Here is a 14,527-nt window from a genome sequence, read left to right on the forward strand (position 1 = left end):
CTTAATCCAGGTTTTTATCATGAGGAGCATCACTCCTTTGGGTTATATTTTTGGTTCAATGATATTTTAGAATGAGTTGAATATTGTTGCTGTTGAAAACAGGTTGTTTTGTGGTGTTGAGAGAAAAGAATTTCAAACAGGACATGTGTGGGAAAGTTTAAATGTGATGGCAAGCTTTGCCCCAGCCAGTATGCTCAGTGGTTGGAGCGTTGGCCTGCACACCGAAGGATCACAGGTTTGATTCCTGGTCAAAAGCATGTAACTGGGTTGTGGATTTGCTCCCAGACCCCAGTCAGGGTGCATGCAGGAGGCAACCAATCTACGTGTCTTTCTCCAATTGATGTCTCTCCATCTCTCCCTCTCCCTCCCTTCCACTCTCTCTAAAAGTCAATGGAGAAAATATCCTCAAGTGAAGATTAACAAACAAAATTAAAAATAAATGTGATGTCAAGATTCTGTTGGGGTTAAGGAAATTCATACACCCTCAGGGACATAGAGGGAGGGCAGGCTCTAGCAGCAACTCTCATGAGTTCCTGTTAATACATCCTCCATTTATTTTCTTGGTTCTTGGCAAAGAACAAGATGCCAATCAAACTATCCAACCCAACATCCTGATTCTACCCAGGCTTAACGCAGGCTGCCTCGCTAGGTCCTCCCCCTGGATCTCACTGCTCATGTCCAAAAGTAGAAACACCACCCCCTGTGCCATCTTAACTTCTACCAGTACTGTGCATGTCAAAAAGTCCTGTAAGTTATCTGGGTTTCTACTGCACAGGCTCCCAGCAGCAGAATATCCCTTTCTTCTCTCTCTGGGAATCTGCAACTGAACCCGCAGCACCCCAGAGAGATGCTGCCACTCTGGGGACTAAGTCTCCTCCGTGGCAGTGCCCTAGTGTGTGGATGAGTCCATTCATGCTATAGCTTCCTAGGAATGCTGTCCTAATATCTGCTTCTGTTCCCTAGTTTATTAAGATTAATACTTGATTCAGCTCCTTAGTTTACTAAGCTTAGTATTTGTTTCCCTTTGCTTCCTTCCATATGTTAATAATTAGCTAACTAGCCCCAGATCGTTTGGCTCAGTGGATAGATAGTTCAGTCTTCGGACTGAAGGGTCCCGGATTCGATTCTGGTCAAGGGTACATGCCCGGGTTGTGGGCTTGATCCTTAGTAGGGAGTGTGCAGGAGGCAGCCAATCAGTGATTCTCTCTCATCATTGATGTTTCTATCTCTCTCTCCTTCTCCCTTCCTCTCTGAAATCAATAAAAAATAAAATAATTAGCTAACTACACTAACACTATGGTTGGAGGGAAACATCCTGGAGCTTCCCCTGGACCTTTCCCCAGTAGAGACCCTGCAATTAGATGACATGAACCCCCATCCGAGAAGATCTGGTCATTCCCACATCAGAAGGTTCTTGACTACTGGGTCGCTTCTCTGCAATCTGACTGAGAACAACGGGATTCTGTTCATCCTCCCGCTCCTGCCGGGACTGAGCGTTGCCAGGAGCTTAGAGAGGCCCAGCTTCCTTTCCTCTCACCCAGTAGGAGAGGGGATGCCCTTTAGGCTGGAAAGGGAGGGCCAGTGACACACGACCTTCCATGAGCAGGTCACCCACTTCCAGAAAGTCCTTGGCAAGAGACAGTGCCGCTTGCTAAACCCTGCTGCAAACTGTTGTTTAGCTAAGGAAACCATCTGTTCCTAACTCTGGGAACAAGCACTAAAATAAAAGTAAGACCGCTCATCCAAACAACCGGGACATCTCTGGAAACACACTACTGTCTTTAACCCAGCTACTTGACCTCCTGTCTCCCGAAATATGAGAGGAAAATGCTTATCATGATATTTTATTGCACTTTCAGCACATTTCTCCTTCATAGAACTGGTTCCCAACCCACAGAGTTAGCTGTGATGTGCAAAAAAGAGCTAGTAAGAGAATGTTCTGTGCCAATGTCCAGGGGTGTGGGATGGGAGGAACATACCAGGTGGAAGACAGCCTTGGCAGGGTGCCCACGCCTCCCATCCATGGACACCTAACACTGCGTTGGAGGTGGGCATCACAAGCCCCTTCAGCTCATGAGCCTCATGCTTCTCATGGGCTCCCCAGGCCTCATCCCAGCCCGCCCACCAGCATCCTTCTCATGGAGCTGCTCCTTTGGCCCCCCAGACAGTGTGCTTCCTGCCCAGAGGTGGCGCCCTTGCTCCCATAAAATTGTTTAATGTCTAATTCAGTGGTTCTCAACCTTCCTAAGGCCGCGACCCTTTAATACAGTGCCTCATGTTGTGGTGACCCCCAACCATAAAATTGTTTTCATTGCTACTTCATAACTGTAATTTTGCTACTGTTATGAATCGTAATGTAAATATCTGATATGCAGGATGTATTTTCATTGTTACAAGTTGAACATAATTAAAGCATAGTGATTAATCACAAAAACAATATGTAATTATGTATGTGTTTTCCCATGGTCTTAGGCGACCCCTGTGAAAGGGTCGTTCGACCCCCAAAGGGGTCGCGACCCACAGGTTGAGAACCACTGGTCTAATTAAACCTCCAGGGTCAGAGCCACAGACTAGGGCCTCATGGCTGAGTATGTTGGAAAGGAAACAGATGTTGTCCAAACCACAAACCACGACTTTCCAAAGTAAAGGAAACTGAATGGTAATGGACATGCCCCCTTTCCTATGAAAACTCCACTTCTGTTCTTAGGAAATGATCAAGAGTAGCACAGTTCTGGGTTCTGGCTAGGAGATGCACGTGGTTCCTTAGGAAGCTCCCCATGGGAGTCTCTCCAGTTTTTCTTCAGTTCAGAACCCACCACAGGTGGAGGAGCTGAGGGGCTGGAACACCTGTGTGGACTGGAGGTATCTAACTTCCAGGGGCCTGGGCACCTCAGCCCTCTTGCACTTCCCTGTGGCCATTCATGTCTCTTCTGCTCACTGCCCTCTCTCATCCTCCCTGACCTCAGAGCACCAGGCTCAGTCTCTTCTGCCTGCTCTCCCACCCCAGTCCCTGGCTTCATTTCCCATCCATATGTGACTCCCAAATTGTGCTCCAGTCTGACTCTCTCCTAAGCTCTGCACAAGCCTCTACCTGCCTGCTCAGCCACCTCACACAGGTGTCTATCAGCAGCTCAAACTCATTCCTCACTCTTCCTCATCCCACTGGCCTCCCTCAACCCCCGCCCACCATTTGACAGCAACCCCATCACTGCCGCAGCTTGGCGCTATCTTGAGTCTTCTCTTTCTCTATGTCCAAGCACCACCACCACATCCACTGTGACCACCAACTCCAGCTGCATCCTCACCTGCCTGGATTCCTGCAATATCCCCCAATTAGTCACCTGGCCAAGAAGTCTAGACTCCTCCCAGCAACTGGATGCTCCCCTTCAACTTTTCTATTCAAAGCCTTGCAATGATGCTAATTGTTCCTTCGGGGAAAAAAGCCATGTTCTGTCCTGGCTGGTATGGTTCAGGAGTTAGAGTGACAGCCCACAAACCAAAGGATTGCAGGTTCAATTCCCAGTCAAGATCACATACCTGAGTTGCAGGTTCGATCCCCGGCCCCGTCAGAGCACATGCAAGAGGCAACCAACAGATGTCTCTCTCTCATATTGATGTTTCTCTCTCCCCCTTCCCCTTCCCTCTCTCTCTAAAAATCAATGGGAAAAGGTAAGGATTAACAAACAAAATGCCATGTTTCTTAGCAGGTGATTTGGCCCAACTGACTGTCCAACCTTGTCTCCTTGCTTTCCCTTGTCCCCGCTTCCAATCACATCATGTCAGTCTTTGTTGACTCTCAGATAATGTAAGCAGGGTCCCACCTCAGGGTCCTTGCTCAGCTATTCCCAGATATTTGCATGGCAGGCTTGCTCCCTTCCTTCAGATCTCTGCTCAAGTGTCACCTCCTCTAGGAAGCTGCACACACAAAGTGTGATCCCTGATCTGCTGGTCCTTCCTTTTCACCAACAACATCTCTTCAATAAGTGCAGTGGCCAAAAGCAGCCACCTCCTAGATGGTGTCTTCCAGAGTGAAGGGAAATTTTAATTTCCCAAAATTCAAAGACAAAGGGTAAATATGCTTGTCAGTGGGCAGTTTTTCTCCTAAATAGTAACTCTAACAAAGCATAGCCCATGCATCACTCACACAGTTTTCTGTGCCTTGGGAATGGTCAACTAGCCAGACTTCCCTGAAAACCCTCCAGTGAGGAGAGAAGCCATATTACCATATGGCACTCAGAAGATATGCCTGAGGCCGGCCCACTTATCTTTGGCTCCTTTGTGTCCACACAGCCTACTGTCTATGCTGCATTTGTTCACGTGTCCCCTCTCATGGCCAACTGGTAGGCTCACTCTAGCCCAGGTTCATGTGGATCCACCTGAGAAGGACCATACGTCGCTGTTGCGAGGGCCTGTGCCCTCCCTGGGAGCACAGGCCTTGCTCCTGCCCACAGAAGCAGACCCCTCGCTCTCCCTGCCTCCCTCTCTCCCAGAGCCTGAATGAAATACTTCTTGAGACTCCAACTTGCCATCCTATTAATAAAGTCTATGAAGAGGAGGTCTCTGCACAGGGCATGTGTCTCCATAGCAATATTCATTCATCTCTCTCAAATGTATTACTTTCTCTTTTTTTAATATATTACTTCTGAACTAGAAGTATCTCCAATCATGTGAATCTTGTATTGTCCTAAAGTCCCAGTAACTGGAGTATTCTTTTTCTTACTTTGCTAGAAAGATAATTCTTTTCCAAAGATGGAGAAAAGAGATGGCTTTGCATGCTTTTCATTGGCTTGTGGCAGCAGTAAACAGTTTGAGGGGCACAATACTCTGTGGGTTTATCACTCCCACTGTGTGAAGCCATTCTAGGCTCCCTACGAACAGGGGGGCTCTCATGGGTTTAAGAGCCCTAGGAGGCCTGGCCTACCATGAAACTGTCATCGCTTCACACTCCAACCACCTCAGAGCCCCAGACTCGTTCTGCGGTTCCCCTGTGGAAACAAGCTCACCCCATCCTTTCCTACTACCTCCCACTTACCTTTGGGTCTCAGTTTAGACTTTCCTTCCTTCGTGCAGCCTTCCCAATGCCCCAGGCTGCATGGGGGTGCATATCCTGTGCCCATCGCAGCCACAGCTTGCCCGCACCCCAGCACCTGTTCTAAAGTGCCCTTTTGAGTATCAGTCTCAAGTCACTCCTACTGCTATGCCCAGACTCTGGGCCTCCTGGGTGCAGGATGTGTGCCCACAACTGTAGTGCTGGCACCTGGCATATGTTGGCATAGGCAGGTTTTCAAAAACTGTTGAGTCCCCTAACAAACACCCTTCTGACCGAACTCCCAGGCCACCCATGAGCCGACAACACTCTGGGATGCTTACAGCCCTGGGAAGGCTGCATTTTTCCTGACCAGGAGCCAGCTTCTCTGACTGGAGTGCCCAGAATGTCCTTCGCAGACCAAGGCTCAGCCACACCTGCAAACACGTCTTCCCAGGTCCATTCCTCCATTGCTACACTCAACCTGGACCATGACCGCATTGCTTAACACTCGGAAACATTTTCCCCAGGAAATGCTGGAGGCTTTCAGGATACTAGATACTTCAGTTCTCTGGGGAATTGTGTATGTGTGAGGGGGCCAGGGGGATGGTGAAGCATGATTCAAAACACAAAATGGTTCTTCCAGACACAAGTGGGCAAAGGTTGGTGCTGAGCCAAGGTTATTGCCTCTTCTAGATTTCTCAGAATGATGAGGCTAGTGTCAGACCAGATCACCCACATGTCTTTAATCAGCGGTTCTCAACCTGTGGGTTGCGACCCCTTTGGCGGTCAAACAACCCTTTCACAGGGGTCGCCTAAGACCATCCTGCATATCAGATATTTACATTATGATTCATAACAGTAGCAACATTACAGTTATGAAGTAGCAACGGAAATAATTTTATGGTTGGGTCACAACACGAGGAACTGTATTTAAAGGGCCAGAAGGTTGAGAACCACTGCTTTAAGTGAAGCCACAACAAATGTAAGTTCCTTTACATATGGTTGCCAGCAGGTGCTTCCCATGAGGTGAATTTCATTAGAGCTTTCCCCCAAGCTCCTGGCTGATCAAGCAGGGTGTCCACTGAATGCTTAAGCCACTAGACCAGTGGTTGGCAAAATACACGCTCGCGCAGCCACACTCAACTCTTTGGCCCCTTGAGTGTGGGCTCTTCCACAAAATACCGACTTCTGCGCATGGGCCACGAAGTTTCAATCGCCACTGTAGGTGCGTGCCCACACGTGGTATTTTGTGGAAGAGCCACACTCAAGGGGCCAAAGAGCCACATGTGGCTCGTGAGCTGCTGTTTGCCGACCACTGCACTAGACCTTGTCCACCTATGGAGCATCTCCAGCTACATTTTCATTTGTTTCATCGCTACCATGATCAGTATCATGAAGGCCTAGTACCTCCTTAACACCCGGAAAGTGAGTCTGGCCTGATGTCAAAGCTGCACATTTGCCACATGTTTCCCAGGCCTATTCATGTGTTTCCTTTAAACTCCTGAAGAAATGACGTGTGAGAGTGTCTTTATGTGGCCTTTGCCGGAGGCACTGTCTTCCTCAGAACTACGATTGCAAACCAGCACTCAGCAGGAGATACAGCCCAGACAGCATGCGTCAATTGCTCACTTAGTGAAGCCATCCACGAGAAAGTGTGTTTTCCTGACCTCGATTCAAGCTAAAGGTCAGATTATTCACTGCTATTCAAAGAAAGAACAGGGTCACCCAAGGCTCTTGCAGATTCTGGCTGACCCAAGCAAACATGCTGTTCTTGGTGAACCCAAAACTCCTGCCTCTGCAGGATTGTTCCCTGGAGTCGAGCGTTTTCAAACTCCATGTCCAGGCTCGGTCCACAGGGGAAATTGCTCAAAACTTTTGAGCAAACTTGCAGGAAAACCAGGGGTCTGATCAGCACTAACATTCCCATCTTAATAACTCGATGTTATTAAGGAAGGTGTGCCAGGTGAGAAGCAGCATCCAACCCTCCAACCACCCTGCGAACCCAGGGATATCGCCCTGCTTCCTAAGAAAACACTAAATTCATAACATCTTCACAAGTTATGGAGAGTGGGTGTCTCGTTCATCTGTAGTTACTTGGCAAGACCCTTCCTGCATGTCCAGTCTAGACCATTCCTGCATGGTCACTCACACATCCAAAGCCACATACTCCCATCTCCTCCCAGGCCATCCCTGCCACAAGGGGGTTCAGTTTGAAAGCAACAGAATCTGAAATGGCTAACCCTGGCAGAAAGGAAAATTTAATGGGTGGTTATAAAAGCCCCAGAATGGATGCTAAGTTTGAGGACCACTGTCTTACGTGCTACTTTGGGGTCACTAATGCAGCTGGGAGGCTCTGGGAAGCCTTCTTGATTAATGACACTTGTACTGAGACCTGAGGATGGACAAGCATGGTCAGCTGAAGAGAGGTTAGGACAGCCGTGGGCAAACTACGGCCTGCGGGCCGGATCCGGCCCGTTTGAAATGAATAAAACTAAAAAAAAAAAAAAAGCCCGTACCCTTTTATGTAATGATGTTTACTTTGAATTTATATTAGTTCACACAAACACTCCATCCATGCTTTTGTTCCGGCCCTCCGGTCCAGTTTAAGAACCCATTGTGGCCCTCGAGTCAAAAAGTTTGCCCACCCCTGGGTTAGGAAGATCCAATAGAGCCCTCCCCTCACCTCAGCTTCCTTCAGTTCTGACCAGCTCTCTTGCTTTGGTAGCGACAGGGAACCAGACCGGCAGACCTGAGTGTGACCTAGGGCGGCTGAGCTGTCTAGTGGAAAGAGCACTCCGTTGGGAGTCAGGAGATAGATGGGAATTTTTGTTCAGAGCCCCAAGAATGACACCAAACAGCTCTGGGCCTCAGGTCCTTCCAGATAAGGAAGCCGCTGTTCTTATTACTTTAAAGGCACATTCTGTCTTATGTTCTACTTAGCAGCAGAGGATTCAGGCTGTCCTCTGATTGCAGCTTCATTAAAAAAAATAGCCAGGTTTGCAGAGCAATCATGTGGCAACTGTTTCTTGAGTATCTATAAAGCCTAGCTCATATCCTAAAGAACTTAACACTAAGGTTCCTGAGTCCTACAGCAATCCTAAGCCAGAGGTCGCCCAACTCCCCCTTTAGCCTGTCCCCCAAATGTCTCTGGGCTTCAAAACTCTTAGGGTACAAATATATAAATGTGCCAATAAAATGGCTTCAATACTACCCCCCCCCACACACACACACACACACACCCCTTCTGTAGACCCACACTATCTGGACGCTGGAGCAGGGCCTGGCCCTTATAAAGTGAACTCTACAACTCTATATGCACATGGTCACTTGGTCCCGAAGGCTCTCTGCCTTCACTCATGTTCTACATAGGGATTTACTGTAGCGGAACATTCCCCAGCTTTTGGCCTTGCTCAAACTGGGTCCACGTGACTGAGTTCAGATGTCATGACCTCATCTCTAAGATCCGCCAATCAAATTTCTCCTTCCGCCCCTGGTTGAAAAACCAAAGCCCCAGGAGATCCAAGATGGCATCGGATTACGTGGAAGCTACACACACATCCTCCCAGGACCAAACTGGAATTACAACTAAATTACAGAACAAATATCCAGAAGAACCAACTGAAGACTACCTGAACAGTCTTATAACCTAGGATTTTTCCAAAGAAGCCACATCGAGACTGGTAGGAAGAATGGAGACCCCAAAAAAGACTAGCCTTGCTCACATGGGCAGCAACTGAGTGTCCAGAGGGATATCTCAGCTGGGCGGGATTGGGGGGGGGGGGGGAGGGGCCTGAGAAACATGGGTATCAAACACACGCCAGGCTTCCCACCCCAGAGCATCAGAACAGGGAAGAGGTACCCATATAACATCTGGGTATCTGGGTGTAAAAAGCAGTGGGATTCTGGGTGTCAGGGAGACAGAAGTTCTTAGAGACACAGATACCCTCTTAAAGGGCCAATGTAGAAGATTTCATTCACAGACACTTACCCTGAGTTCCAGCAGAAGGAGGGCAGAGCAAACTAGAGTCCCATGAGGAGAGTCTGGAGTTTGTAGCTCTTGGGAGAGAGTGAAAGGAATAGCTTCCAGAATTCCTGTGCTCACTTATTCTCCCACTGCAGGTGCCATCTTTCTTGGGTGGATCCCTCTACACCAGGGGTGGGCAAACTTTTTGACTCGAGGGCCACAATGGGTTCTTAAACTGGACCGGAGGGCCGGAACAAAAGCATGGATGGAGTGTTTGTGTGAACTAATATAAATTCAAAGTAAACATCATTACATAAAAGGGTACGGTCTTTTTTTTTTTAGTTTTATTCATTTCAAACACCGTAGTTTGCCCACGGCTGCTCTACACTATACGGCATTAGCCTGGGGGAATGCATTAACTCCACCCTCTGGTCTCCCTCTCCCCTTACCCTGGGGAGCTTACACTCTACTAGGAGTCACCTGCTTTGGCCAGGGTGTAGAGACTGGGCAGATTAAAGGGGTGTTAATGACTGAATTATATGGCTTTGAAGTAGGGGGCCATTCCCCGCCCCCCCCCACTTGCCTGGTTCTATGAAAAGATAAACAAAATTGACAAACTTTTAACCAGACTCATCAAGGAAAAAAAGAGAGAGGACCCAAATAAAATCAGAAATGAAAGAGGAGAAGTAATCAAATAAATACAAAGGACGGATGAACCATTGCACTCTCCCTCCTGGGAGCCTGTTTGTGCCTTTCCCTATCCTCCCTCCCTTCCCCTCCCTGCCCCAGACACCTCACAATTAGCTTCCTCACTGCCAAGCTCCAAGGACCCTTCCTTTACCCCTGAACTCATTTCCTCAGCCCATTTCTTCTAGGAATTACTTCTTCTACCTCTGTGATTACCAAATCAATGTTCCCTTACATTTTAGGTCTTGGCTCTGAATTCTTTCCTAGCCATAACCCAAGTACCGAGGTTTGGTCTGACCACACAGGTCAGACACCTGATGCCGTTCCCACAGCCTACAAAAAAGCATTGGGCAAGTTGCACAAACATATAGTGCCTCAGTTTCCCCATCTTTGTGTCATAGGGCATTCTGGTGCCCAACACTGCCCCTGAGGAACCGTTCACCCCAGTGATACCCATGCAGGTGGTGTGAGCCAAGGTCAGCTTCCAGACTGCCCCCTGATTCAATGTACAGGGCCCCTGTGCACTTTGGTTAAGGCTTGAGGTTGCCATCTTAGAATTCTTAATTTGGAATAAGGGTCCACGCATTTTCAGTCTGCAGATTGTGTAACAAATTCTGCCTGGGGCTTTAGTTTGTTGTTGTTGTTGTTGTTAACTTTCTTTTTGAATTTATTGGTTAATAAAATTATAGAGGTTTCAGGTGTACAATTCTATAATACATCATCTGTATATTGTATTGTATGTTCACCACCCCAAGTCAAGTCTCCTTCCATCACCATTTATCTCCCCTTTACCCTCTTCTACTTCCCCCAAACCCCCAATCCTTCTATAGGGTGTCCCAAAATTCACGCAAGATTTGCAATTGAATTAAATTGCAAATCTCGCGTGAATTTTGGGACACCCTATAGTAATCACCATACTGTTGTTTGTGTCTATGTATTTTAAAAGTTATTTTATTAATCCCTTCACCTTTTTCACCCAGCCCTGAAAAAACTCTCTCCTCAGACAATTGTCAATTTGTTCTCCATCTATGGGTCAATTTCTATTTTGTTTGTTAGTTTATTTTCTTCATTAAATTCCACATATGAATGAAATCATATGGTAATTGTTTTCTTCTGACTGGCTTACTTCACTCAGCATAGTGCTCCTTAGCTCCATCAGTACAGTTGCAAAACATAAGATTTCCATTTTTTATGGCTGAGTAGTATTCCATTGTGTAAATGAACCGTAGCTCTTTTATCCAGTCATCTACTGATGGGTACTTGGGCTACTTCCAAATCTTGGCTATTGTAAACAGCACTGCCATGAACATAGGGGTATATATATTATTTTTGAATTAGTGCTTCAGGTTTCTTTGGATATATTCCCAGAAGTGAAATCACTGGGTCAAATGACAGTTCCATTTTTAATTTGTTGAGGTAACTTCCTTCTGCTTTTCACAGTGGCTGCACCAATCAACATTCCCACCAATAGTGCATGAGGGTTCCCTCTTCTCCACATCCTCACCAATACTTGTTGATTTATTGATAATAGCCATTCTGACAGGTATGAGGTGATATCTCATTGTGGTTTTAATTTGCATTTCTCTGAGATTGGTGACATTTAGCATATTTTCATATGTCTATTGACCATCTGTAAGTCTTCTTTGGAGAAGTGTCTATTCAGGTCCTTTTCACATTTTATAATTGGATTCTTTGGGTTTTTTGGTGTTGAGTTTTATGTTATATATAAATTTTGAATATTAAACCCTTACCAAACATATCATAGGAGAATATGTTCTCCCATTGAGTGGGTTGTTTTTTCATTTTGTTGATGGTATCCTTTGTTGTGCAAAAACTTTTTAGTTTGAGGTAGTCTGTTTCCTGCTACTTTACTTAAATTCATTGATCAGTTCTAGTAGTTTTTGGTGTAATCTTTAGGGTTCTCTATATACAGTAACATGTCATCTGCAAATAGTGACAGTTTTCCTTCTTTCCAATTTGGATGCCTTTTAATTTTTAATCTTTCTTCTTGTCTGTTTGCTGTATCTAGGACTTCCAGTACTATGTTAAAGTGGTAAAAGTGGACATCCTGTCTTGTTCCTGATTTTTAAGGAGTTTTTGTAGCTTTTGAGCATTTGTAGTTTTTGCCCATTGAATATGATATTGGCTGTGGGTTTGTCATACATGGTTTTTTATTATGTTGAGGTATGTCCCCTTTATTCCCACTTTGCTGAGAGTTTTTATCATAAATGGATGCTGGATTTTACCAAATGCTTTTTCTGTGCATCTGTTGATATGATATGTGATTTTTATCCTTTATTTTGTTTATGTGATGTATCATGTTTATTGATTTGTGGATATTGTACCAGCCTTACATCTCTGGAATGAATCCTACCTGATCATGTTGCATGATTTTTTTAAAAAGTATTACTGGATCTGGTTTGCTAATATTTTATGAAAATTTTAGCGTCTGTGTTCATTAGGAATATTAGCCTATTAGTTTCTTTCTTTGTAGTGTCTTTATCTTGTTTTGGAATTTGGATAATGTTGGCCTTATAAAATAAACGTGGGAGTCTTTCCTCCTCTTGAAATTTTTGGAATTGTTTGAGAAGGATAGGAGTTCTCCTTTGAATATTGGGTAAAACTCTTCTTTGGCAGTGACGAGAACAGCACCAGGTGTTAGACTGTGGGGTCAGATTGGACCTTGCTTTGTTCAGTAACCTTGCGCTTGAGTTCTGGCTAGGAAAGAATTCAGAGCGAAGACTCAAACTTTAAGAGAACATTTACTTAGAAAATTATAGAGGTGGAAGAAGTGAGTAGTAGGAGAAATGGGCTCAGGAAACAAGTTACAGAGGCAAAGGAAGGGTAAAGGTTCATGCCTGGGGTGGGGGTGGGCAGTGGAAGGGGAATGTGCTAGGTCCTCTGTCCTAAGGGTTTTAAGTGTGAAGATATTAAGGGAGATCCAGGGGAGGATCACAATAAAATATGCATCAGCTTTTCAGGTGTGTGCTTTCAGGCTCGTGGTCTCCACTGATTGGTCGGCGCCAGGAAAGTGGAACATTCATTAGTCAATGCAGCTGGTCTGAGGTCAGCCATGGCGTTGCTTATCTGGTTTTGCTGCTTTTCTGGGCCTGGTGCTGAAATATAACTGAGGCCTAGATGTTATCTCTAGGAAGGAAAGGTCAGGTGGTCTAACCAGCAATATGAAAGGTCAGGGGTCCAAATCCCATGACCAGTGATATGTAGGGGAGGAAAGGTTACCCTCGGGGGGAGGTCCTTGTTTTCCCAGTTTTGCTTATTGCTAGGCACCCGGGGCTTACCGCCCTGGTGACCTTCTGTACCCGGCCCATTGTCTTTGCTTTGTTCATGTCTAACTGCCTACCACACCTCCACAGGACAGATAATTCTGGAAGTGTGACAGGCACCTCTTACACCAGAGAGGTGCCATTAGCCCCCTCAGTCAGAGGGAGAGGGCTGTCCCCAACCTCGATTCCTGTCTTCTCATATAAGTGAATTTAAATGAGAGACCAGATAATATTTGCATTATGAATTTATTTAAAGTGAATTTATTTTAAAAATTAAAGAAAATGAAGTTATCAAAAAATGAAAGCATGCACATTTATTGAAGAAGCAAGGCAAACAAATCTATTCATCTGGCTTAAGAAGCACAGACAGGCTCTCGGCTAACCTGAAGAGCAAGTGGGAGAGGGGCTCGAGGTGTTATATACCCTCTGTCTCTATAGGGTATTTTATTCCTCTGCTAGATAGCCTGGTACAGATTAACTCTGAAGGTTCCCCTATTCTTTGTTAAGGCTTTTTCACAATTTACGAGAAGCACCTGGCAACTTTATCTAGCGCAGTGGTTCTCAACCTTGGCTGCACATTAGAATCACCTGGGAATCTTTTTAAAATCCTAATTTCTGGGCCTCATCCTCCGGAAATTCTGTTTCTTTGTTATGGGGTGGGGCCACAACATTAGTAACAAAGAAACAGAATTTCCGGAGGATGAGGCCCAGAAATCAGGATTTTAAAAAGATTCCCAGGTGCTGCTAATGTGCAGCCAAGGTTGAGAGCCACTGATCTAGAGAAACCCAAGACAGCAGGCTTCACAGATTAACAATGGGGTGAGATAGACTGCCCTCTTCTGTCCTCTCCTCCCTGCTGTTTTAATAGCTTCAGGATGATTTGCACTCAGTCCTCTCTGATTAGTTTGAATTGAGATCTCTCCTCCCGCCACCTCCTTTCCTGCGGTTTTGTGTGTGTGTGTGTGTGTGTGTGTGTGTGTGTGTGTGTGTGTGAGAGAGAGAGAGAGAGAGAGAGAGAGAGAGAGAGAGAGAGAGAGGAGAGGTTTTAACCCTTTGTTCTTAAATAAGATCCAGGAAAGCTTTTTGGCTTTATTAAATTTTCCTGCTTCAGTTTCCCTATTCCTCCTGCCCTGAAATTCTCCTAGCTTCTTACTATCCTATAACAGAGGGACCTTCATTATTTGTCTACAATATGTCTGCTTGTGTTCTAAGCCCAACATGCAAACCCGCTCACATCAGCCCGAGCCCTCCTGAGAAGCCAGGAGAACAAAACACCTGATGGGCTTGTTCTGCAAACTGCTTGTATTTGAATTGATTCCACCTCAAACCCTTTTCCCATCTGCTCTACTTCTCTAAATAAGCAACAATTAAGCTAACAAGTGGAAGAGTATAAAACCAGAAGACTCTTTCCATGTTTTTGGTGCATCCAGATCTCCCAGGCACTGCACCTGTCTGACTGTTTATTCTGTCCAAGCACTGGCCAGCTGCACCCTTAATCCCCACGGTGAGGGGATGACGTAAATGGGCCCAAAGACCCCAAGTGCCTTGCTCTGCAAGCTGAGG

This window comes from Myotis lucifugus, unplaced genomic scaffold (assembly GCF_000147115.1).
Source record: "Myotis lucifugus unplaced genomic scaffold, Myoluc2.0 scaffold_214, whole genome shotgun sequence".
NCBI lineage: Eukaryota > Metazoa > Chordata > Mammalia > Chiroptera > Vespertilionidae > Myotis > Myotis lucifugus.